This window comes from Mus caroli, unplaced genomic scaffold (genome assembly GCF_978045245.1).
Source record: "Mus caroli unplaced genomic scaffold, Mus_caroli_1 scaffold_9, whole genome shotgun sequence".
Taxonomy (NCBI): domain Eukaryota; kingdom Metazoa; phylum Chordata; class Mammalia; order Rodentia; family Muridae; genus Mus; species Mus caroli.
The window spans coordinates 93833441-93860583 of NW_028227264.1; the positions used below are offsets into that span (position 1 = coordinate 93833441).

At 46.4% G+C, this 27143-nt stretch overlaps 1 protein-coding gene across 4 annotated transcripts in view; it reads left to right on the plus strand.

The window, feature by feature from the left end:
- The window catches only part of Tmcc3 (transmembrane and coiled-coil domain family 3), a 269948-nt gene that overhangs the window by 38032 nt on the left and 204773 nt on the right, over nucleotides 1-27143 (plus strand). For 2 of the 4 annotated variants that reach the window (XM_021174097.3, XM_021174098.3), the window contains one exon: nucleotides 20323-20407. The exons of 1 other annotated variant lie outside the window; for it this stretch is intronic. The gene's annotated coding sequence lies outside the window, so the exon portion shown is untranslated. Of the gene's footprint in view, nucleotides 1-8214; nucleotides 8344-20322; nucleotides 20408-27143 lie in introns of those variants that run through there. One more of the 4 variants, XM_029482300.2, reaches the window with a different exon arrangement.

The window sequence follows — 27143 nt, forward strand, 5'->3', positions numbered from 1 at the left end:
CATGGAGGTCTTGTTAAAAATCAAGGCTCCATCCATCTTTCTGATGACATTAGCTCATCAGCAACCCCCTTCCCCTTGGGTCACAGAAATCCCCAGTCTTTCACTGCTATTCCTGATTTCTAGTTAATGTTGGTGATGAGTTCCATGGGAGCCCTCTTCACGGGTCCACTTCATCCTGAAAACACGCTCCAGGACGGGTGATGTTATTAGCCCCTTTTATGGATGAGAAAACTGAGGATGGAGATCCTTTCCTGATGCCAGCCTGGTAAAGGGCAGAGCTTGGATTTGAGCCTTGGCGTCAGCTCAGAGCGAAGCAGATGCTCTCCACGTGGTACTTCCCCATTTTCCTTTACTATCGCGTGGGGCATTTCTCTTCCACGCACCGCCAGAACAACGGTGTTTTCCAGTTTGGTGTGTTAGTCCTGGTGTGACCACTTTTCCTACTGGTGACCTTCGGTGAATAATGACACCACTAGGCAGGACTTCTCTTCTCGGCTCTAAAGTTCTGTGACTTTACTGAACAACAGTGGAGACAGGCCAGAATGAATGGCCCGTTGTTGTAAGGTTGGTTTCCAGGGGTATTTACACTCAGCTCAACAGATCACATGGGCCTGGGCGTTGCTTTTTCCCTTGTGCTGTTCGGGAAAGGGTGGGAGTGCCCAGGAAAACCACTACAGCTGTGGTACTGTCTTCTTAAATATCAAGATAGAATTTTTCCTCAGAGCGTTAAGTCCCCTGAATTCCCTTGAATTCTGAAGTTATGCATTTTGTGGCTCACCAGCAAGTAGGGAACTGCATGTGTGTGGGCTTCCTGCTAAGCATGATGGGTTGCTAGAAGGACGTGCTGGGGCGGAGGGTCCTTTAGCTGCAGTGTAGGCAGGTGGGCAAGTGGTGGGCCTGCCAGGTCAAAGGTGAGTGTGTTTTTCCTGGCATCATTGATGAAGCATCTGCCTAGCTTCATAGCCACCTGATCCCGGGCCATGTCCCCAAAACCGCCACCCAGAAAACATGGAGAGAACCAGAAGACATGTGCCTTTCAGAATAGATTCTACCTGTTCAGTGTCTCCTCCCTTTTCACATAAAAGAAGAGGGTATTTTGAACTTGGCTGGGTATCGGCTGTTCCCAGGAAACAGCCAAAGCGTTCTGCAGAGCTTTGTTGGGTTCTGAGGTAGCGCTGCTCTGCAGCAGGGCCTGGTAGCTGTGGTCCGGTGCCAGCTCTTCCTGCAGATGGCCTTATTTTTCTTCAGTTTCCCCGTTCGCCAGGCCTCCCCGGAGATGCTGGCTGCTGTGTTTATCTTGGTCCAGTCCTCTTAGAAACAAACAACAATGTATCTATTTAAAACTTCCTGCTATTGTTGATCTTGAATGTTTCTTGCTTTAGCCAGAGGGTAGCCTAGCTGTCTTTCTGTCCAGAGAGATGACCTGGGGACCTAATTTCAAAGCGTAAGTGCCTAAGATGATCTTAAATGAAGGTTTGAAAGACACTTGGCTGAGTGGGTAGTGAGCTGAATGGGGTATAACGGTACCCCACTCACTGGCTAGGAAGCATGTCCCCATATCAACCCCGGGAGGGACCTAGAGTCATTGAGATGGTGTTAGTGATGGGTTGGCAATAAAAACAATAACATCAGCATTTGTTGAATACTTACCACCTGCCAAATGGTCTGCAAGCTTAAACAGCTCTGCTGTGTGTAGTAGCTCAGTAACACGTTCCAGGCCAGCTCGTCAGCAGAGACCTGGGTATTTGACAAGGGCAGAGTTAACTGTCTCCAAGACCTTTAGAAAGATGAACTACTCATAGCTTTAAGTTAGGGAAAACTGAAGTGGATTTTTATTTGTGTTTGTTTTTGTTTTCTTGTTTGTTTTTAAGACATGTCCTTGTAGCTCAGGTTAGCCTGGAATGCACCATATAACTAAATTGGTCTCAGACTCATGATACACATATACATCACACATAATGCACACATCAACACGCATTTGCGCACCCCCCCCCCACATATACGCATATCCCCCCCTGCTTTATAAAGAAAGAAATCTGGGTAGTTTTAATACCACCCATCCCCAGCTGGGCCTGCCTCCTGTACGCCTGTATCATTATGGACTAGCCAAAGCCAAAATACATTTAAGGTGCCCCAGTCATGTGATATCACTAAAGGGTGGAAATTTAATTACAGGCTCCATAAATAAAATAATATTTATGTAAAATAAACTCTAAACCTTAATACACTTCAAAAATTGGCCCACGGGCTTGACTGTTAAAGCTTTCTTTAGCTGGGAAGGCTTAGGTTCCATCCATCAGCAACTGCAGTAAGTTTATAATTCTGAGCATAACTGTGGGTCACCAGGATGGTAGAAAGGCCTTGGGGTTGAAGCCTCTCCCAGCACATGTCTGCATAATGAATGGTGTGGTGATTTGACTAAGTTTACCCACTATAGACTCACCCTTTTGAACGCTTGGCCCATAGGGAGTGGCACTATTAGGAGGTGTGGCCTTTTGGAGTAGGCGTAGCCTTGTAGGAGGAAGTGTGGCACTGTGAGGGTAGACTTTGAGGTCTTACGTATATACTCAAGCTATGCCCATATGGGGCAAGTGTGGAAGACAGTCCTTTTTCTGCTACCTGTGGATCAGGATGTAGAACTCTCAGATCCTCCTCCAGCACCGTGTCTGTCTGGATGTGGCCATGTTTCCTGATATGATGATAATAGACTAAGCCTCTGAACTGTAAGCCAGACCCCATGAAATGATGTCTTTTATAAGGGCTGCTGTAGTCCTTACTTGCGTGACACCCTAAGGTCTGCCCAGTCAACCTACCCCACTGTTTTCATGAAAGAGAACTTTATCGATGTGTGATTTGCCCATCAAAAACCATTCCTTATAAAGTCGGGGATTACTTTTTTTAGAATCGTGCATCTGTGTGCTTCATGTCTAGACACAGCTGGCACTGCAGAAAGCTGCCTGGTGGCTACCTTTAGACAGCAAGTTCCCACCGTGACACCTTAAGCCTTCCCTTGGATTGGTGCCTCATGTTCTGTCAAGTGGTTCATATTTAACTTGGATTCTAGGTGTAGAGCTAGTCTGGACATTTCTTCAGATTATGGTGTTTTGTGCTCATCTCCAATCTACAAGTCAGATATGGTCTGACAGAGTCACTGGGCCTGCCACCCCCTTTCATGTGGACAAGAACTATCTGACTGACAATGCTTAGCACCTGCCTTGTGCTGTTGACACTTGCCGAGTCTTCAGTTGGCCAAAATCCTGTCTCTTTTTTTTGACTCCTACAGTCTTTAGTCAAGGTGCTACTCTGTTATCTATCCTATAGAATTCCCCTCTTAAGGTACCAGGCTTTATAAGCAGTATGATAATCAATCAATGACAATGTTAACGACGAGCATCTTTTGAAAGCTTGCTATTTTTATCTTACTGGGTTTCCCCCAAGGTTTGTCCTTGGTATCATTCTGAGTCTTGCTTCTTCCCTTTCCTCACTCTTTCTGCCCATAAAGAAAGAAATCTGCATAGTAAGTTCTTACACCATGTCCAGGTCTCTGGACCTCTAAATGTATGTGTGATTTGTGCATATATGTGGTATGTGTGTGTGGTCAGAATCAAAACAGAAGAAATTATGTGCTCACATAAGTCACAAAGAACTTCTATCAGAAGGCATGAATGACTGCTATAATCTCAGAGGAGTAACCATTAGAAACGGGCAAGGAACCAAGGAGGCATGTCTTCTAAGACAAGTAGTAGATAAATAAACACATGGAAATCAGATGAGCATTACTCGAGATTAGAGAAATGCAATCTGAAGCACGTGCACAGATAAAATACAGATAGAAGTGCAGTCGGGGATGGGGAGAGATTGGAGCCACCCTGTGATGCTGCTCAGGATGTCAATTAGTAAGAGCACTGTGGGAAAGAGCTCAGTACATCCTCAAAATGCTAAACTTAAAATTGCCACACATCCCCACACTCTATCAGGTACAGAGCCATGAGAAATGAGCACGTACCCACGTAAAAGCATGTGCAGTCAGCAGCCTTTTCAACGTTGAGACTATAGGAGTTTTAAAATGTAGAGGCGAGTGCCCTGTTAGCAAATATTTCATCTTAGTCTGTGCGTGACGGTTCCACTTTGTTCAGAACTTTTATCTGTGACCTTTTTCAACATTGTGTGATGTCTGTATCAGCTACCTTTCTCATTGATGTAACCAAGTAGCTGACAGGAAGCTGCATGAGGGGAAAGGGGGATTGGTTTGGATTGTGGATCAAGGGGAAAATCATGGCTTGGAAGAGGTGGTTGTTCAAGGCTATGCTCACATGCCGACAGATAAGGAAGCAAGAGAGGAGAGTTACCCATGTGGTACCCAGCTGGCTTTCTGCTTCCCATTTTGTAGTCTGTCCAGGAACTCAGACCATAGGAGGGGGTTGCCTGCATTCAAGGTAGGTCTTACATTCCTCAGTTAATCCCCTCTGGAGACACCCAGTGATGTAGCTCACTAATTCATGCCTTATGTGGTCTCTATTCCAATGAGGTTGACCATTGAAATCACCATTATTGTGTCCTTTGCACCAAAGTTTTTAATTTTGTTGAAATCTAATTCATCTATTTTTTCCCCCTGTGGTATTTTGGTTTTGGGTTCTGTATGTGTGTGCTAAAATTATTAGGTTTTTTTTTTTTTTAAATTCTGAGCTAGTTATTTACTGTAATATACAAGAGGAGCTAGCTGGGAGTGATTGCGTAATTAAAACCTTTGTTACTGAAAAGTCAGAAGCTTACAAAATTCTGTGGTTCAGGGTAGTGATGACTTCCGTATTTACCTTTGAGTCCCCTCCCCCACCTGCACTAAAAAGATGCTGAAAACAAGCCTGTTGGCTGGCTCTGGAAGGAATTTTTTTCTTTTTCTCTTTCTTTTTCTTTTTCTTTTTCTTTTTCTTTTTCTTTTTCTTTTTTCCTTTTCCTTCCTTCCTTTCTTTCTTTTCTTTTTGCTTTCTTTTTTTTCTTTTTTTTTTGCTAAAATCTAAACCGTGTTCTGTTCAGGCTTTAAAGATCTGAGTTCCACTTACATCTTCATTCTACTTACTCCGTGGCTTTTTTCTAAGCCTTTAAGCCTCTGGGAACTCAGCTGCCACTCTGTAAGAACGGACAACACACCACTTGGAGACCTGTTTCGGAGATGGCATATACAGCTCTGGGCACACGTAGCCATTACTCTGTGTGTCAATGAGCTTGGCTCTCTCCGTTTCTCCCTTGGGTAAACAGGAATGCTGTTCGTCTTTTGCCGCCCCTGGGGCGTGTGCAAAGATGACTGACAGAGCAAGTAGTGTTTCCGATTAGATGGTCAGGGACCCTTTCATCTGTCTGGGTAGACATCCTGAGTGGTGCTGGCAGCCCCAGATTACACCAAGAGTAGACTAGGTGTGGGGGTCTACGGGGTTTACGGCTCCAGGGTTTGAAAACTACTGGTACTCAGCTGTAAACTCCTTGCCCTGGGTCCCAGCCTTTGCCAGTTTTACATTCATCAATTCATCCGCATGACTCCATGCTGAGTCACATCTGCAACGACAACCCCTGATGCTGTTACAGCCCCTCGGTGCAACCCAGGTTCGAGACCTTTAGCTTCTGAAGCCGCTAGTGTTCCTCATGCTTATGCAAGAGCCCCGAAGCTGGGCCTCAGCTCAAGTCCCGGGATGAGCTGGCCAGCACCCCAGTGTCCCGAGAGAAAACCTCACCTGATGCAAACTGCAAAAGGTTTTATTATCAGCTAGCTGAGGACAAAGTCCCTCTGCAGTGCAGGGCAGGGGAGTTCGACCACGAGCGGTGACAGTAGGGGGCTTTTAACAGCTAGCTGAGGAATTGGGAGGAGTTGGGTGGAGAGTTCGCTACAGCTCCTTTCTGGTGAGGGGGGGAGTGAGCTGCAGCCTCCTCTCAGGCGTCTATCTCCATGTCCTTGGCACAGGAAGGCAGGCATCTCTGGTTGTACAGTATAGAAACAAAAAGGTCTTTTGCTGGCTATAGAGAACAAAGAGCTTCTTTCTGGCTGTATTTTTAAAGATCAGGGAAAACAAGCTTGGGGAACGTCCAGGGGCTTTACCTTCCAGGGAGAAATGCTCTAAGTCGGGGTCTCACACTTAACATGTCGGTTTTCCTGGTCCTTAAGCCTTGGCAGCTCCAGGGAACTCTCTGCAGATCAAGACCTCCAGTTTTTTTTTTTTTTTTTTTTTTCAGAGTGCCACCTCTCTTTGTCACTTCGACCCTCAGCCACATTCTTCCAGGATTATTCAGCTGTCTTCTCACTGTCTCTGAGACTATGGCTGGTGGCTTTGTTGCTGCTATGGCTACAGTGCTGTTCCTGCCAGCTCTTTGGGTTAGTGGCTTAGGCAAGACCACGTAGAGGAAGTCTTTTGGGGGGGGGGGCTTATCCTGTAACACCCCAGGGCAGGATGGCTGGATAGCAGCCATTTCTACCTGCAGTTCCAGGGGCTCCTATGTCCTCCTCTTGGCTCTGTGGGCATTGCATTCACATGGCACCCCCACATACAGGTAAATAAAACACTCATATGAATTAAACAAATCTTTAAAACAACAACAACAACAACAACAACAGCAAAAGGTTTGTATTTGTACTGGTCATGCAGGGTTTTGTGTGCACCAATCACAGGCCTTCTGCAGGGCTTGTGAGGAACTGCTCTTCCTCTGTCTGGGGTAACGAGAGGCTTCAGGGTCACATAGAGTTCACCCAGGCTTGTCTTCCCCTGGGTGTTGCTTTCTAAGGCCAACAAACATGTCTGGAGTGGTCATGGCGGGGGTATGTTGTCACCTAGGTATATAGATGTGTTTCCTAGTTGCTGGACTTTCTTCAGTGGGATTATAACATGTCCATTACTATCTGGGCTACCAGGGCCATGCAGCCAGTCAGTAGGAAAGGGACTGCCCAACTGACAGTCCCACACTCAAGGATACCCGGAAGGACTTGTCAAGTGGCTTGCCCTTGTCAGTTTTAATCACTCATGAAATGCAATAAAAGTGTGTTTGCAGTTAGCACTTTAAAAAGCTCAATAAAGAACTAACACTTCTTTTTGTTGTTTGTTGGGGCTCTACTAAACCCATGCTGGCTTAGAACTCACTGTTCAGCCCAGGCCAGTTCCACATTCCTAGTCCTGCCTCTGCCGCTGCCTCTCTCTGCCTCTCTGCCTCTCTGCCTCTCTGCCTCTCTGCCTCTCTGCCTCTCTGCCTCTCTGCCTCTCTGCCTCTCTGCCTCTCTGCTTCTGCCTCCCCTGCCTCTGCCTCCTCTGCCTCCTCCATCTCTTGTCTCTCCTGGTGTGCTGAGATTATAGGCAGAAGTCTCCATACACAGTAGAATTAATAGTGCTTAATATTAACTAGCAGTGATTAACAGCATTGACTCCTGTCCCACTGCTCTAAGGAGAGTCCCTATAATCTGTTTTATTAATACTATATTCTTATCCTTTGAGAATTAGCTCCTCCCAGATTGACACTTCAACTTCCCATACCCTTCCAACGTGTGCCCTTTTAAAAAAAATCATCCACTGAGTCAATTTGTGGGGCCCATATACCCAGGGGCACGAGGCCATCCACTGGAGTGCAGTTGATCTAACATGAGCCACACCCTTGAGGAAAACCAATACCTCCTTCCTCAGAAATCATTGTCTGTCAGACACCAATAGCTCTTTAGTTGGGTTTGGGGCCTCTTGATCCCCTTCCTCCATGCTAGGATATTGACTGGCTTGCCTCTGATCTGTTTTCCTAGACTTGATGCCCCACCCCTGCTTCCTTTGGTAAAGAAAACCATTATTTTTCAAAACATCAGGAAAACCTTTCTTAGTCCCCGGCCATCTCTGCTCTTTTGGAATTCACATAGAAGGGACGGAATGTCTGGCCAGGGTGCCCTAGTATGGTTGTGTGAGCTTGCAACCATGGAGTAAACAAAACTAGATTAATTTTCTAAGGAAGGCCTGGAAGATGACCTGGCGCTCTTGAATGTGAGTGGATGTTACGTGTTTTCTTGTGGGAAGCATAGTATGTTTCCCACACACGCTTGACGGGAGCACACTGCCTTGCCCGGGATCCTGAGGACAGGCGGTCATCAGGGCACCCACTGGGGAATTGCTGAGCTGAAAGATTAGTAATCTGAGAAACAGGAAAAGCCCCATGGTGGGGTGGTGTGAATGAAGCAATTTTGCAAATACTTCTGCTTTTTGTTTCTCGGCGATTATTTTTAACTGAAGCAGTATCATCTGAAGCTCCCGCGGACTCATGGGCTCTCAGCACACGAAAGTAGCCTAGATCTTACAGACCTAGAACCACGCCATCTGGCCCGAAGAGAAGGTAAAAATTGCTCTCTGGTTTTCACTGGATTGTTTTGTTCTTAAGGAAGATGTTAGTGAGGCTGTCGGCTTAGTTCTCTCTGGCACACACTTTAGGGTTTGGTAGAGATCTATTTCTGTTTTAAAGGGACATTCCAGTAAATAATTTGCAGGCAGTACTGTTATGTTGTGAATTTGGCCATGGCTTCTAGAAGGCATCTCAAGGTCCGAGGGCAAGTTTCTCTGTCCAGGAGGTGGGTTGTGTGTGCATCTTACTCCGTTGACTACTTCTGTAGGTGCTATTACCAAGTGAGCTTTTATTTAATTTGAGATACTTGTGTGTTAGCTAGGACCGTGACTGATAATAGAAAGTACTGATATTTAACATTCCTTAAGAGGCCACTGTGAGCCAGGCACTATTGTGAGTGTGGTACCTGTACTAACCATGTAACCCTCTCAGAAGTACATTGAGTTTGTTAGTTGTGCTTTTACTCTAGTTTTTAAGCAGGGAAATAGAGCAGATCTTCCATTGTCATGAGGGCAAGCATTAGCTGTTAGGTTAGCATTCCTCACAGGGCACAGCAAGGCAAGCATTATGGGATACATTACACCTGAGATTGGGCTAAGTTTCATAAACCTCCTTGGTGGTGTGTGTTATATTGTTGGTTTTCAGTTATTCTTGATTATATATATATATATATATACATACATACATACATATGTGTATGTGTGTGTGTGTGTGTGTGTGTGTATAAAAGATTTCTTAAATAATCAATTTGAAAAAGAGTTAGATAAGGGCTCAGTGGTCTCCCAGACTGACTTCGGCCTCTTTGAGTGCCAGGAAGCCCATTCCTAGTTTGAAAGTTTTAGACATCAGTAGATATTGAAAAAAATGAAGTCCACTTGTGTATCGAATCGACGATTGATTCTTGGGCAGTTTGTGTAATTGGTGCTTAGGATGCAAAGGCAGTGGAGCCCTGGTCCCCTGTGCTCTCACAGAGTTGTCACCCAAGGAGAAGGGGGAAAGCACTTCCAACAGTTAACATCCCTGAAGTCATGACACAGAAAATAGTTTCTCGCATCCTATTTTTAAAAGCCTGGTGGCTGCAATGGGAGACCCCGTGCTTCTTGGGTGACTTGTTGTCTGGTACTAAGGAATTCACCCAGAGCTCCCAGGTGCAGGCTGTGGGTACAGTTGCTCCAGGATGCAGGCTTCTCACTGACTACTGTGAGAGGGGTGCCCACAGGCCTCCTTGATCACCTTAAATGCCTCTGCAGGGCAGGCTCAGGGCTGGGGTACATCTTGTAATACATGTAAAGAGAGTCAAGCCCCCACTATAAGGATAGTCATCTTGGGTTAACATAGGAGACATGTTGGTAACACATTAGGTCCTGTTAGGACTCCTTCAACATTGAAGATTTCTTGGTGCATGATGAGAATCCAACTAGGGACACTGAAGGTGGCTTGGTCACGTCACGCCCTAACCACAATCCTATGCTTCCTTGGATAGATCGGTTTTAGAAGCAAACAGAGGAAGAGTAGCCAGCCACATGGCTGTCTCTCTGGGAGAGACACATAGGCTCATTTTAAGTCGCTAGACAGAGCTCTGGAACCTTAGAGAACTTGGAACTAGCAGCTCATCTGGGTCCTGCCTCTTCCTCTAGCTAATGTGCTATCAAGATAAAGTGTGTGTGTGTGTGTGTGTGTGTGTGTGTGTGTGTGTGTGTGTGTATGTGTGTGTATGTGTTAGTGTTATGTGTGGTGGTGCAGGTTTCTGAGGATCAAACTCAGGGCCTTGTGGCCCCATGCTTGATGCCACTGAGTCAAATCTCTACCTGGGGTGTGTTTGCTATTTCATAGCTAATGTAGATGAAGTTATTGACCGAAAGGAATGTTGGGAGATTCTGTTTTGAAGAAAGATATCTTGGCTACTCCCAGTCTGGATGGTGTTTTGAGTCTGTCAGGCCCCTACCTCAGTTCAGTCTCTTCTCAGCCCCGTGAAGTGTGCACTCCTGCCTGCACCCGACCGAAACACAGAGATGACGACTGACTTGTTTTAACCAAGACTGAACTCCGGATGTCTGGTTGGGAGGACAGTGGCTTGTCTTCTCCCCTGGACAGAAATTTAGCTAGGTCATCCTGGGAAGAGAGAGAACTTAAAAATCATCTAGATACAGAGAGTGGATTGAACACAGAGGCAAATGTACTACTTCAAAATTTGGTTTGAAATAGTTGTAGTGATAGAGCAACTGTCTACCAATGTTATCAGGAGCCTTTGAGCTGGTTTTAGCTTCTGTGTCTCTGGCCCAAGGAGAAGACCGGGGTGCAAAACAACCTAGGGGTCTAAGGTTATTTGCAGGGTTTTAGCACTAGGACAGAAGATGCAACATGAATAAACTAATTCAGCAAAAGATTACCCAACCAGAGGGGCTTGGAATTACTACAAACCTTGCTCTTGCCCCGTTCTTCCCACACTTCACTGCGCCACCCCACAGCCTGTGCGAATGTTCTGGGTTGTGTGTGTGTTTGTGTGTGCAAGAGCACACATGTGAGTATGCCTGCATGTGTGTGTGTGTGCGGACTGCATGCATGTCGAGGTCAGAGGGCAACTTTGATGCTGCTTCTTGGGTGCCGTCCACTTGAACTTTTGGAAAGATTTGCCTTTATTTTATGCGTATGTGTGTTTTATTGAATGCGTGTACGGGCACGGTGTGTTTACAGTGCTTGAGGAAGCCAGAAGAAGATATTAGGTCCTCTTAAACTAGTAACAGACAGCCATGAGCAACCACCAAATCTGGATCCTCTACAAGGCCGTGGCTGAGCCATCTCTCCAGTCCTCTTTTTATTTTTTGAGCCAGGATGTCTTGTGGGCCTGAAGCTTGTCGGGTAGGCTAGGCTGTCTAACCAGCATGCTCCAGGGTTGATGATGGTGATGATGAGGATGGTGATGGTGACAACGATGGTGATGATGATGATGACGACGATGATTTATTACAAGCATGGCACCAAGCATGGCTTCTTACATGGGGGTTTATGTTCCGATACTGATAGTCTGTATCAATAACAATGACAGAAATACAAACTCTCTAATTCTGGTTTAGAAGAGTTTAATTATGAATTGCATTGTTATTTTGATGGAGCATTGTTTTTTTTTTTTTTTTAATTCACTAAAATATTGGTTAAACTGTCTTTGTCCTAGATAGACATCAATAGAACTTGGCTTGTGCCTCAGAGTGTATTTAGATGATAATAATATTATGATTAAAAGCTAATATTGGGGTTTTCATAAGCACAGGAGCGATTCTGAGCGCTTTACATTCATACCTTATAAACTCTAATGACTTTGATAAGCAAAGTACTGAGAAATGTTGTTAAGCAAAGGAGAGAGGAAAGGAAAGGAAGACTTCCCCGCCATCTTCCTTTTCTTATTCTTTTGTGTCTGTCTGAAATGTCCCCTCTGTATCCTGGCTCCCTGGGGAAGGGTCTAGTTGTTGTTGTTGTTGTTGCTGCTGCTGCTGCTGCTGTTGTTGTCGTTGTTATTATTATTAGATAAAGTTGATGCCATTTGAGGATTTTCTGGTCTTTGGTTTCCCCACAGCAAGACCATATTTCTTTCACAATTTGTCATAATGTTAGCATCTTAGCTAGAAAGAAAACATATAAGACTTTTAATTTTAAGACTCTTACATGGTGAGTCTGGAAATCCTACTTTCCTACTATTTGGAAATCTGTTGATTTGTTGTTGTTTGTTGTTGTTATTGGGGCTGATGTATATTGTGACCTTGCTAACTGATATCTGTCACTGTGTGTTCTTGTTTTTTATGGTCACTGAAGTTTCTGTTCTGTTATCTCTGTGGTTGGCCAGTGACCTTCTTAAATGTCTGCCTCTGAAGAAGGGAAAACACAGGGAATTTATTTTTTAAAATTTCCCTATAGATGTTAGGGGAACTCAACGGGGCCCAGACCAAAGTAGGCACCTGGGTCAGTCAATCAGGAGGCACTGTCAGTTTGCATGGCCAAATTTTGGAAGGAAGAGTCCCGTTGCCCACCCTGGCACCCACCAGTGTTCTAGATGCATGGGTGGTTCCAGTTTCCAGGGAGACCTCTGTGAGTGTGAGGCCAGCCTGGTCTCCATAGACAGCTCCAGGATAGTCAGGGCTATGTAGAGAGGCCCTGCAGGGAGGGAGGGAGGGAGGGAGGGAGGGAGGGATGGAGGGAGGGAGGGAGGGAGGGAGAAAGAGGGAGAGGGAGAGGGAGAGGGAGAGGGAGAGGGAGAGGGAGAGGAGGGAGGGGGAGGGGGAGGGGGAGGGGGAGGGGGAGGGGGAGGGGGAGGGGGAGGGGGAGGGGGAGGGGGAGGGGGAGAGGGAGAGGAGGGAGAGGGAGAGGAGGGGGAGGGGGAGGGGGAGGGGGAGGGGGAGGGGGAGGGGGAGGGGGAGGGGGAGGGGGAGGGGGAGGGGGAGAGAGGGAGAGGGAGAGGGAGAGGGAGAGGGAGAGGGAGAGGGAGAGGGAGAGGGAGGGAGAGGGAGAGGGAGAGGAGGGAGAGGGAGAGGAGGGAGAGGGAGAGGGAGAGGAGGGAGAGGGAGAGGAGGGAGAGGGAGAGGGAGAGGAGGGAGAGGGAGAGGAGGGAGAGGGAGAGGGAGAGAGAGAGAGAGAGATGGGGAGGGGGAGGGGGAGGGGGAGGGAGGAGAAAGGAAGGGAGGGAGGAAGGGAGGGAGGGAGGGAGGGAGGGAGGGAGGGAGGGAGGGAAAGGAAAAGGGTCTAGTTTCATGTTTTTTCCCATCTGAATATCCAGTCCCCCTCTCCTGTTTATTGTAGATGTACCCTTCCCCTATTATCTGTGTTAAACCCCTTTATGCACATGTGGGCATGATTTCCTGTTTCTCTATTCTATCTGGTTTTGTTCCTTTATATTCCCTTTCTCGTTATTCCTTTTGTTTACTGTTTGTTCTTATAATCTTTGTTTGTTTGGTTTTGAGATAAGGTCTAAATTGGATCTGGGTTTGGGACCCAGGCTGGCTTCAAACTCATGTTCACCATACTTCGGCTTCCTGAGTTCTAGGACCGCTGTTCGACCACCGCGGGCGGTGCTGTTTTAATTCCTGTACCTTTGTCATTAATGTGAAGGCTGGAAGTGTGGCTTCTCCAATTGTTCCTGCTCAAGACCCGTTGTGTTAGCAGCTTTTCCTGTTGCAGTGACACAGCGCCTGGCAAAAGCCCCTTAAGAAAGGGTTTGTTTCGGTTCATAATTCATGGGTACAGTTCCTAATGGTGAGGAACATCGTGGTGTCTAGAACTTGAGATGTCTGGTCACACAGCGTCTCTAGAAAGGGAGTAGGGATCAATGAATGCTCATGTCGGCTCCCTTCTCTGTATTTGATCTGCGACCTGAGACCAGTGCAATAGTGCCACCCGTATTCGGAGTGACTCTTCGCACCTCAGTTAAGGTAAACTTGAGCGTATCTTGGGAGTGTCTTTTGTGGTTCTATGTAATTGAAAGCATTGTTTTGTTCTGTTTATATCATTGGCATTTTGATATGTATTATATTGAATCTGTGGGTGGTGCAAACACTCATTGAATCTTCCAGCTTACTAGCATAGGATATTTATTGGGGTGTTCATTAATGCCCTTCACTAAGGCCCAATAGATTTCACTTACAGATTGAACACCTCTGTGCTTAAAGGAGTAAAGTTGGCTTTTCCCAGCCAGAAGGGCAGTGATAGGCACTGAAGCAGTAGCCCATGTTCTCTTCCTTTCTGGTTACCTTTTGAAGTCCCTTTCTTCCAGAAGCTAGGAGTGGGGAAGACCCACATAAAGCGGAAAGCTTACGGAAATGCTGGACCCTCTTCAACAAGAACCAGAACAAAGGGGCCAGAGAAGCGAGGACAGGGTGCTCTTAGCGCTGATGTAGCCATCTGGATGGAGAGAAACTTTGTTTCACCGGGTGTAGATAAGTCTTATTCAAACAAAGGGCGGTGTCTTAGGGTTTTATTGCTGTGAACAGACACTATGACCAAGGCAAGTCTTATAAGGACAACATTTAATTGGGGCTGGCTCAGAGGTTCAGAGGTTCACTCCTTTATCATCAAGGCAGGAGTATGGCAGCATCCAGGCAGACATGGTACAGGAAAAGTTGAGAGTTCTACATCTTCATCTGAAGGCTGCTAGCAGAATACTGGCTTCCAGGCAGCTAGCATGAGGGTCTTAAAGCCCACACCTATAGTGCTATGCCTTCTCCAACAAAGCCACACCTTCTAATAGTGCCATTCCCTGGGCCAGGCATATACAAATCATCATAGGCAGCAGTGCAGATGCCACACTTTGGCTTCCCTTTGGCATGTCTGCTCACAGTGTCCATCCCCTCCCCTCCTGCTTATGCCTGAGTCCCTCATGGACATCATCAGTCTTACTGTCATCGCTGGGGGTCATCTAACTACTCTCTCCTCAGAAACCTCTGATGGTAACCTTATTCAAAACAGCTCACTTTTCCCTAGCCTCTTACCTGGCTTGATTTGTGTCCAGATCAGAGACACTCCTTACATTATGTTGATGAATGGGCCAACATTCACTCCACAAGTGTATTTTCTTATATTCAACTTACTAAGAATAGATATAGGGCAGACACTGCTCTTAGCTTTAGAGACAAGTGGCCAAGACAAAGTTTGGGGTTTTATGATGGGTTTGTATTCTACTTTACAGAGATAGACAAAAGTAAGTACACGGTAATTTCAGGTAGTTGTAAATGTGTGGAGAAAGTGAAATTGCATACTAAATGTTTTGGTTAGTTTTGTATGATCAGTTTGACACAACCAAGAGTCAGTGGGGAGAAGGACTGTCATGGCTTCTGTCTGAGTTCCAGCTCTGGCTTCCCTCAAGGGTGAACTGGGATCTGGAAATATAAGATAAAATAAACTGTTTCTTCCCAAGTTATTTTAAATGGTCAGTAAGGTAGTGACTGGGGGATGCCTTTGGGCTGGTGCTCAATGAAGGCCTTCCTGTGAAGGTAACATTTGATCTAAGATTCAAACTGTGTGGAATGCGCCCAAGTGATGTCCTCTAAGAGTACAAATGCTAAAGTTCCAGCCCCTAAATACCTTAGAATGATTGTGTGTGTGTGTGTGTGTGTGTGTGTGTGTGTGTGTGTGTGTGTGTGCGTGTAGCTTGTGTATACCATGCATATGCAGGTTTGTGCATAATTCCCTGGAACTGGAGTCCCAGATCATCTGAGCCACCCAGTGTAGGTGATGGGACTGAAGCTGGGTCCTCTTCTAGACCGCAAGTCCTCTTGCTGATGGCTCTCCCACCCACTTGTACGTAACTTGACAGGATGCTCATAGGGGTGACTGTGACTTGGGCTCAGCTCTTGAAAGCTAATGACTCAGAGCTTAGTTGCTTGTTGGTACTCAGCGTGCTGCCAAGTGGAGAGGAGGCAGAGACTTGAAGGGGTAGGGGACCTTCTAGGGGACCTTCCAGCCACTGTGGTATACATACCCTTGAAAAGGTAGGGGCCCCTGCCTCTTTGTCTTCCTTTTGTGTTGGTTTCCTGACCATTGTGAGGTGTGCTGCTTTGTTCCACTGGGTGCTCTCTGCCATCAGTGTCCTCTTCCCACGCAGCCCCCAAAGCAGCAGAGCCACTGGTTCATAAACTGACGTCTTAGAGACTCTGAGTCAAACCAGCCTTCGCTTCGTGTAAGTTGACCGTGTTGGGTAATTTGCTATGATAGCGTTCTTGGTTACCATCTTTTGCCGAGACTGGGCCACAGCACGTAAGAGAAAGATTGCAATGTTGAAAACCCAAAAACAAAATAAAAAGAGAAGCCAGACAGTGCAACCTGCCAGGGGACAACAGGTAGCACTGACTATTGACATGCAAAGACGGTATCCTATTATCATAGAAATCCTGACAATAAATTAGCTTCCCAACTTGAAAAGCATAGTCATACATTGTATATAATCCATGTGTTAAAATAAAAAAGGTTCTACATATTAAAATAACACACTGAGTCCAGTTTGTAAGCTATTTTGGAAGATATCCAGTGTCCTCTTTGTTCTCTGGCAGCATGGAGTCTAAACGCAACACAAATTACACTTAATCTTAAGTCAAAAATGACTGCTGTTTTAAGATAAGAAGGAAAGACACTAGTGTATGAGACAGATGGCGTGCCATCTCCTCTGATTGCTACTGACAGTGTGTGCCGTGGGGTGCCCAGCTATGGCTGTATGCCTGTAGATTAAATCATTTTTCCCCCCAAAGAGATGCCTATTCTGTTCCAAACACTTGACTGTGTGTTGTAGATGCTTCAGTGGATGTGACTGAAAGCCCTTTGTAAGCCTGCTTGAGGTTTACACCCTAACCTGGGAATATGAGCAATAAAACACTATATAAATCACGTAGATAAGAGGTATTTTGTGGAGCAAAATAAAGCTAAGGCAACGAGGTGTTTTGAGAAGCCGGCTACAATTTAAAAGAGTGAGCAGGTGAAGGTGTCACAATTGTTGAGAGAGGGGACCAAGTTAATCCAGGGGTAGGTTCCTGGAGAATGCATGCCAAGCGCCATGGTATGGAGGACAAAGTGGCAGGGAGTGGTGTCTCAGGATTCAGGTGTGTGAGTAGGAGAGTGCTAACGGTGCCTTACTGCTCACCCAGCAATGGGGGATGATGCAGAGTTGACCCCCAGATTCACTAGTGCCCACTAGAGGTCATATGTACAAATACATTAGAAGCTGGCTGCCAGCTAATAGTCTGCAGGTTTGTTTGTGTTTGTTTTTGTTTTTCCTCTGCAAATTATACATCATGTGCCCCTGGTGCACCCTGTGGCTTAAATTCACCTTCTTCTGATTTCCCTATTCCGGGGAAGTGCCTCTGAGCATCAGTTTCAGACCTACAAGATGGTCGAGTGCAGTGTGCCATCTCCAAGGAACACAGAACAAATCTTAGACAGGCAAAATAATACACACAGGTTTGTTCAGGAGAGAACCAGGAGAGCAATGTCAGGCCAGAGTGCCGGCCTGTGTACTGAAAGTCATAAGAGATCAGAATGATTGTTCCTTCTTTGCCCTCTCCCTTGTACCCTTGCAAAGCACGCCTTGGCCTTCTTCAGGGCTAGGCTTATATCTCAATTCTACCCGTACTAGCCCTCTGACTTTGAGCAGCCCCATCCATCTTGTCAAACCTCTGTCCATTTGTAAAATAGGGACAATAATGGCCCCAGGGAGCTGTGACAAACTGCTGCTTGCCTGTAAAACCCTTTGCATCCCAGGGCATAACAAATGCCCTATATGCAGAACCTCTTATGGTTATTACAACTCGGGGACTTCCAGAATGTCGTCTTTAGTTGAGCTGTCTTTAAAAAGATTTTTAATTGGTGCCATTGCTTGGGGTTTATTTATGTAACAGATTGAATAGAGTCATGCCCACAAATCTATTAGGATTTTCTCTAAAGAAGTTACCAAGTATCTTTTCCCCCCTCCTGGTTTCGGCTACTGGGAGAAAAAAATGCCAACAAAACAAGTTAAAAACAGTGCACTGCACACTCAGGACAAATTCATAATTTGTTCCCCTTTATCAGCACGGAGAAAACAAAACTGCCAGTTTCCAATTCCCCAGCTTGCCATTACTCATGCGAGGAGAGAGCAGCCGGGAGGACGTGCCCTGTATACCGAAGAGACCCGAGAACCTTCTACCTGAGAGCTCAGTGCACAGATGCCTTTAAGATGCTGAAGGGTTACTCTGGGTAACGACAGTATAGTCACGGTTACTGTTAGGAATGATCAGATGATTCCAGTGGGCTGGAGGGAACTCTGCAGGCAAGGCACTGGCTGCAGAGTCATGAAGACTTCAGGTTTAGGTCTCAGCACTAGGGATTCCATGGAACCCTGTCTACAACCCCAGTCAGGATGGGGAGCAGCTACCGTTACAGTTGTACTTCTTCAAACACATCCAAAACTTAGGCTCATGTCACAGCGCCTTAGCATGCCGTTTCAAGAGAAGATGAATGTTTTTAAGTAGCAATGAATGGTATCACTTCACATGCAAGCCGTGAACCCAGGAGTTTCACCTATGTTCCGAAATCTGTGACCACCAAAGGCCATTTCCACCTTGTAAAATTATAGTGAAAAATAAGTTCCCCTCTTACCCCAGACTGTTGGGTTTTATTGACTGTCTTTCCTCCCGAACTTTCTCCAGCGTATCCACTGGTATCGTGTGTGTCACCACCGTGTCTCTTGTTTTTAATATGAACGGCGTACTTCAAAGAGAGTTCCAATCCCTTTCTCCTTTCTCTCCATGCTCATTCTTGTCACCACAGCAGCACTGACTGATCTACCCCAGTGGTTTTATGATGTTCTCAGAGCATTCTGTTGTGCGGATGTACATATTTTAATTTTCCAGACTTCTAGCTTGTTTTAACAAGGTGACATTACATTCTCGAACAACAGAGTTCTCTTAATGAGAACCACACAAAATAATATCTGTCTCTGTTCTCCTAACGTTGGCACATGATAGACTCCCAGTAAATATTAGCAGAGTGGGCGACTCTGTCTTCGGTGCTATGTGTTGGCCGTTTATTTTGCATGTTGTTTTCCTTTATAGATATTAGAAAAATAAAATCCAGCACTGAGGATGGTCACATCGTCTAAACTAATGGACTCTGTGTTAATGAGGTTCGGGTCATTTCATCTGTATCCCTAGCACCTAATTTGCATAATAAGATATTTAATGTCCCCTGTGAGGGCAACACGGATAGCTGTGTTTTAGAAGGCTGGTGTTCACCAGCACCAATGGGGATGGTGGCTCTGTATAGACCAGAAGGCTGGCACATTTCATTCAGTCTGGTGGGTGTTTAATTTGAGTGAATAACAGGAGTCTTAGCTTAGGAGGTTGGGAATCAGGAGTGGGGCAGGAGGGTTCTCAGAGTTGAGGTCTTTGGAGCTCGGTCTTTTGAGTCCTTGGCAGGAACCCTCCATGTTTGGCTGCAGGCACACCTTGGTTCATCAAAACAGTCTTCCTCATGGTCCTTGACAATTTAGATGTCTTGGGAAACGACTCCCTTTTCATTGTCATGAATTATCACAGCTTCTCCAAGGGTCTCTGGTTTTCACGAATTCCTGTACGTTGCCAGCAAGGAACTTACCTGTGGGGCTCAAGGGTCAAAAAGGGGGAATGTCTTGTTCCTTTGGAAAAAACCAGAACCATGTCCTGAAAGAGGTTGACTTGGCCTAAAAACAGAGAGAGAGTCTTTCCTGGGAAGCCTTTCAGTATTAAATGGCATAGCAGGGTGTTTCCCTGAGTGTTGGAACTTTGAAGTAGGCCAGCCATAGTTAGTTATGAAGCATCCATACGTTCCCAAGGGTTGCAGGCTCTGTTAGCTCTATTCTCCATGGGCCCTCTGATCCTTCCCGTTCTCAGAGTCTGGAAATAGTCAAACCATCTCCTCTCCATGCTCACCCGTGGGGAAGAGACTGAAGTAACACCGTGCTTCAGTGAGATTCACCCAACAGGTCTGCTCGTGTCTCCTTGGATACCTGATTACAAAGACGGGTCAAGTGTAATGTTTTCAAGGGACATTAAGATTCCTGGCTAAAAATCAGTTTCTGTTGCCAGGAAAGAAGGAAAGAAGGAGAATGAATAGAAATGAAGAGAGACTATCTCAATTACCCAACTCTCTTCTTTAGGCAAAGCACTGATTCATGAAGACATAATTTGCCCAAAGTCCCTGATGAAAGACGGGGATAGGGATAGAGAGTCGTGTCTCATAGGCCTTCCCTACCCGGCTCCTACTCCGAATCCAGGGAACTGGCCTTGAAACCCTAAGTCTTTCTCGTGTGAAGTACTTTCTTCAAATTAGCAGGAACTGCTTATGCCTTTGGGAAAGCCGACTGTAGAAGATTTATATTTTACTTATTAGTCCTGTGTCCGCTAGCATTTTCTTGATTTATTTTTTTTCTTTATATCCTGCCACTTTATGAATTCGATATCACACATCTTTTTTCCGTCTATTTAGTGTACCGATCGATCTTCTTGTGGACGGACTGAAGACCGCTCCTGGGCATTCAGATGCTGGTAAAGAACAATTACTGAGCTGGCTGGTAAGAACAGAAGCGACAGCACAGCACATGAACCCAGGGCAGAGGAACTGGAGGAAGTCTAGATTTGTTTCTAGAAAATGCTATTCATTAGAATATTTCCCACGGAGATCTAGTATTTGTCTACATTGAAAAGTGCTCGTGAATGCATGAGGGTGGATGTGAAAAATAACGTCATCCACAAAAGCTCTGAGCAGTAAAAATACATCTCCACCTGCCTATCGTGTACCAAGTAGCAGGGGCTATGACTGCAGGCAAAGCATGTAGCTGGTAGCTGGGGTGCTGACTCAGCCAATGAAGCTGTATTCCCGAGTAAGCCGTGGACCTGAGTTTAGAAGGTTTATAACACCTGGGTGGGCAGTCTGTCTGTAATCCCAGCACCTGGGAGGCAGAGTCACGGAACCGCGGGATCAAGTCTGCTAGCCACACTAGCCAAATCGGTGAGCTCAAGGCCAGGGAGAGACCCTGTCTGAAGAGAGGGTGATCACGGAGACACTCGGTTGCAGCCTCAGGCCTCTATAAGCATTCACACCTGCATGCACATGTCTACCTGCAACACGTGTGAGCATGCATACCTACATTCACACCACATGCATGGCATGTTCATATTCAAAGCAGTGCTCTGGTGGGAGATGTTTACGCGTCGGAAGCACAGATGAGAGAGGCATCTAACCCAGCATTTGGAAGTAAGGAGAGGGATATTCAGGCTGAAAATCGTAGGACTTAGACCCACGATGTTTTCTCCAGGCAGAGGAAGCAGAGGGTGTTAAGAATGGCAACTCTGAGACAGATGCAGAGGTCAGTGACATCCTGCTCAGTAAGGGACTAGAAGCAGTGGGTGCTGGCTGGCCAGCTGTGCCTAGGTTGCCAGGGGTCACAGTAGCCACACAGAGGCTTTGTCCCTGCCTTTCTTTTAGACAGGACAAATTTGGGATACAAATTTTTTTGGGTGGGTTGGTGTCCCTTATCCTTCCACTGGGAGTCCTGCCTGGTTAATGGAGGAGGTCTCTTTGGGTTCCATGACCCTACTCTACTGCTAGTCATCTCGGCTAAGGTCACCCGCCATTGACTCCTGGGAGCATCCCTTATTCAAGATCTCTGGGACTTCCTAAAGACTCTCTGCCCCTCCCCCCACCCCTACAGCAATTTGAGTATATTAATTAAAAAAAATTTGTCCTAGGAAAAATCATTACCTTAGCTTCTCTGTAGTGAATGGACAGACACAGGGCAGTAAGCTTGGAAGGAGACACCAGTTAGGAAAGCCATAGGGCATCAAAGGGAAGAGGCCGTTGTGACTTGGGCCAAGAGAGGCAAGTGGCGAAAAGTGGGTCTGTTTCTGTACCCTTTGAAGAGCTCACTGGAGGTCAGGGAAGAATGATAAAGGAAAGAGGCACGTGTTCACTCCCCAGTTGTCTCAGTCAGCAAGGGGACCTCTAGAGGAGCGACCCATTGTCAGCGAGCAAGGCGGTGTGCTGAGTTCCTGATGGGTGATCTGCTGGCTACCTTTCTCCTGCAAGTCTCTGATGTTGGTTCTGACCTCTGGAACCTCCATAGGTCAAGAAGAATCCCTTTCACTTGTCAGATACTCCAAGGCAGCTGCTCCATCACCGGTCTCCCCCAAAGCTCACACGCCTGTTCCTCCGGCCTTTTCCCATGGGGCTTATTTTTGAAGCACTTTGCCAATCCGTCAGTCACCTTCCTTCAGACACACACTGCATTGCTCGATGCCCTTTTGAAAATGGGATGGATTGCAGCTGGCTGTCACCTTGACAACAGGGATGAAGGCCCCAGGAGAAAAGAAAATCCATCTTTCATGTTTAGAGTAATACATAGAAGAACATTAAAAATACAGACAAAATATAAGAAAGGCTTAAGTGGCTATAATGTTGCTATTTTAAATTTTGATTACATTTCTATTTATCTGCTCTGGGTATCTGTTATCTAAAACATGGATACAGAGAGGTATGTTGTTCTGATGGCTGGCTTTTTCACATCAATATAAGTTCTCATCAACATTGCTTTCCTTAACTATTTTTGGATATAATTTATATACATACACATATATATGTATATGCATATACATACACACATATATATATATATATAGTTTTTAAGTTTCATAAATAATGTATAGTTGTATACACTTAACATCAAACCAGTCTTTCTTGTCGTCTCTTAAGCACAGATTCCTGGTTTAGAATTATTGGGTACGGACATTTTTTTCCTGGGCTTTGACACACTTAGATGTCCTCCGGGCAGAGTTTACCTGTTCCTCCCCTCTCTCCCTAAAAGGGATCAGTGGCCTAGGCCATTTCAACTTTCCCTGACCCCACCCAGAGGAGATAATGAATGAGAAAAATCCCAAATACCAGGAGGGCATGTGCAGAAGGGGAGGGCCATGTATTGAATCAGCCCACAGCTTCAAGCACTTGCCCTCTCGCAAGTGCACCGAGCGCTGGCTCAACCGTTTCCTGCATCTCTTATCTAGTGTTTCCCGAATGAACCCTATACCTCATGTGCCAGGGCAGAAAATGATCAGGCTTATGAAATGGCTTGCTAGAGGCCACACAGTCTGAGTGGAGATTGTTTTGGTATAAGCAACAGAAGGGTGACCAAAGACGACTTTAATTCTACACAAGTGCAAAAACCTTCCCTGACAGATGGAGCCTATCTTACCAAAAGCTGCACACATCGCTGGCCATGCCACTCCGTCAGTTGTCCCACCTCCTCCACAAGCACTATCCAGCTCAATGCAGTATTGTTTCAATACAGTGTTGTCAGCCTCCTGAGCAAAGCTGGAGGCCTCTGGCAGTTAGTGCGCTCGCCTCCTCCACAGGAGTGAAGCAGTGCTCATTCCTAACCCTTGCCGTCAAGCTTGCCCGGGGTTGAACCTCACTAAATAAAGTATAGTGTGAATATTTGCTTATTAGCTTTTTCCTTTCCCCCAACAGTTTGAGTCCGTGATCTGTACGTTGCCCCCATTGTAGAACATTCATATTGCATGACTAGACCGCAGCCTGCATTTGCTGTTGGCAGGCATTTTCTGTCATTTCTGGTTCCGGGTGACTATGAATAGTGCGGTTGGGACCAGTCTTGTATGACAAAAATAGACACCCATGTGCTTTGGGGTCAGGGGTAGTGTTATGCAATCGTTTCTCCGCGTCTGAGACATTTCCTTAAAAACAAATGCTGTTCGGTGTGAGACAGCAAGAGAGCATGCATGCCTCTGTCTGTGTGTGCGCATGCTCCCTGCTGGAGGGAGGGGCAGCCTACGGCACTCTTCCTGAAGAATATATGGCTGCCGCCTCTTGGAGGCATGCTTGCTCCAGCAAATGGCACATTCACTCTGCTGCTGGCAGCAGAACACAGGAGTGGCTGTGGGCGGGAGAGTGTTTCTGTGATTTAATTATGAATCTCAGGGAAGCATATTATGATCCACTCCAACCTGCTGCGCTGAATGGCGGGATGCCACAGGCACGTCTCTCAGGTGTTCCGAACGTGCCAGAGAGAACAGGGTGAGGGGCCCTGTGACAACCTCTGTATATCTCTGCACACAGTGCCCTCACCAGAGATTTGGGGCGGGGGGGGGCTGAATCTGGTCAGTCCCCTCTAAGTCATTAACAGCTATGGTTGAGAGATCACAAGGACATAAGGCAAAGTTGGCTCGAGGGAGTCACATGCCTTACCCGGATCAGTGTCGCTCATACCTGCTCTGGTTTCATTGTTAACAGCACCTCCTTTATCTGGTAGCGATGTCCCAATTCATTAATAACTGTGATGGTCATCCACTTAGTCACAGTGCTTAAGGTTCTGTTGCCTGTATGCAAAGTGACCTTGGACAAGCCACGGCAGCCCTCGGTGAGCGTCACTGCACTGACTACAGCAACGTGGGTTCATAAAGATGAAACAAGGCAGCAGGAGATAGACCTTCAGCCCCGTCACAGAAAAAGAACCCAACTGTTTACATCCTGTTTACTGTCGCTGTCGCTTGAAGCTAGATTTTCCGTAAGGATGAAGTGTGATTGCCTGGAACCGAAGGGCCTGGGGCTGTGCAGTCTCATCTTCCTGCTGAAAGGGTTTGTTTGCCTTTGTTCCAGGGTACTAGGCGGAGTTAATCGCTTAGGCTTTCTCTCAGGTCTGCTGCGCAGATGCAGAAGCTAGTAGCATTTGGATGTGAAACTATCAACCTGCACTGTAGGGGGTGATTAGGAAATCCTGAGACAGCACCCAGAATCAATGGGGTGACCATACAACCTGGTTTTACGTTGTTGCTCTGTGTAAAATCAGTAGTGCTCAAGACAACCTTCGACTCCAGGTTCTCTCAGTTTGGCCCAAAATAAGATCTGTGTACACCCATCCTGGAGTAAGGGGTCACTTTGGGGACAAGGCCAAGGTCCAGAGAGAGTACCAAGGTAAACCGGATAGCCTTCTAAACAGAGTACCACCTGGCAGCCAGCGGCAAAGACGTTTGAAAACTCCATCAGATGGAAAAGCAAGTTGCAGGAAAATGCCTACTGTATACTTCACTTACACAGAGTTGAAATTTTTATTATTTTTAAATCGGTGTGTGTGTGTGTATGTGTGTGTGTGTGTGTGTCTGTGCGAGTGCACGTGAGTGCAGGTGCGCCCAAAAAGAGCGTCAGACCCCCTGCAGCTGGAGGTGCAGGCATCTGATGTAGGTATTTGTTGGGAACTGAACTTGGGTCCTCTGGAAGAGCAGCAAGCACTCTTAACTGCTGAGCCATCTAGCTAGTCCCAGAAGTAGTCATTTTATTTTTAACTATTTGTATGTATATGTGTTTGTGCGTGTGTATGTGTGAGTACCTGCAAGTGTGTGCAGGTGCCTGTGGTGGCCAGTAGAGGGCATATGATCCCCTGGAACTGGAATTTATGGGCAGTTATGAGCCCAGGTGCTAGGAACTAAACTCAGGTCCTCTGCAAGAACAATGTATCAGTCCTGCCCCACATTTACACAGAAGTTAGTAAAGCCAACCTAAGTGATTTCTTCTTTAGAGATACAGACATATGTGGGGGAAAGGTGTAAAGAAAAAGAAAGGTTAGGTTAATTTAGAATTCTTGGGCAATGGGAAGGGCTGGAGGCTGGGAAGAAGTATGGCCCGAGGGTGGATTTTATTCTCTCTCTCTCTCTCTCTCTCTCTCTCTAGCATCTCATCTCAGGGCAAGGATTTTTTTTTCCCTTTTGACCTTAAAAAAAAGATGGATACATATTATGGACATCCTTTGGATTCTTTGGAAGGTTTAACAAGAAAAATATACAGAAAATAAGCCAAAACAATGTATCAAACTTTATCCTTCTTATGCATGTGTGCTTTGGAGGTGATTCATTGTTGACAATGCCGAGGACGGTAGCCAGACTCTCCAGCTTTGAAGTGAAGTGCCAGGGAGGTGATTTTCTGGTTGGCAGCTTTAACTCTTTAATATGCTGGTTGTGACAAGTGGCTGCCTGGTTCTCTGCCTGCTGCTAGAATTGACACGGCCCTGGCAAGCGTGCCGGGCGTTCACTGAGCAAACATTTTCCTAATACCTCAGTATATGGTCTGTCTTGTTTCTCAAATGCTGTGAGGAACGTCCCAGTGTCACTTGCATTTCACAGTTAAGGAAAACAGAGACCTGCTGTTAAGACATCCAGGTTAACAGAGTCTGTCTACAGATTCTCACATCCCAGGCTGGGGATCATTGCCATTGTCTGGGTCCAGTTCCCTGAAATGCTGCCTTCTGCCTGCCCTGCAGTGGTAGAGGCAGAGGCTCGGTCCTTCCAGTCTTTCCTAAGGCAACTTCCTTTTTGACAGGCTCCACCTTCTTCAGTAGCCTGCACATTCCCGTGGTGTAGTCACCATGACGCTCCCCCACCCCCCCACCCCCTGACCCTGCAGGACTCTTCAGGCCCTGGGCACAGTTGCTCAGGGACTGTCTGTTTTCTATGAGGCTGGTCTGTTCCTAGCTTTCTGAATGTCTTTGACCTCACTGGTGGGTGTGAGGGAGCAGAGCTGAACAGTCCCTGGTCATATGTGGATACCGCCTCAGTTGAAGTCAGCCTCAATATGCTTAGCATAGGGAACAAGTACACACATGTGTGTAGAGCAAAAGAGAAAGGAGAAGCGTTGTAGATGGTGTCCCTGTGTCCCAGCATGAAGACCTACTGCCGGCAGTGAGTGGTCTCCAGGTACAACACAGCTTTGGTGGGTTGTCACTTCCCCAAGGTCCCATCTCTTACTGTCTCTGGAGATGCTACTTCCAAGGCAGGAGGTCATTTTACCAAGTCCAATACTTTCTGTCCTTGCTAATGAAGCCAGGCAGGCATCTCTTAAACTCCTGGAGGATAAACCTTGCTCTAGTCCTGGGGACAGACACGAGTGCCTGAATGGTCCTAAAATGGAAGGGGAAGTCCGCTGAGGGACGCTGGGAGATTCTCATCCTTCCATGAAAGGAAACAGAGGAGGGCTCTCAGTCTATGCTGCATCCTGCTTTGAGTGCAGTGGGGCTCACATGCAGTGCTTGGGGCTGCTGCCGCCATTCCATAATGGTGAGGCCATTTCATAATGGTGAGGCGTGGGACAAAAAGAATTGGTGATGCTGGCCCACCCACATCTTACCATCACTGACCACCCCACCCCACCCCCCAGACCCTCAGCGTCTCCGAAACACTCCATCTGAGATTTCATGTCCTGCAAAGAAGAGAGATTCCTAGTTACAGAATCCTATGCCTGTCATTGACTGG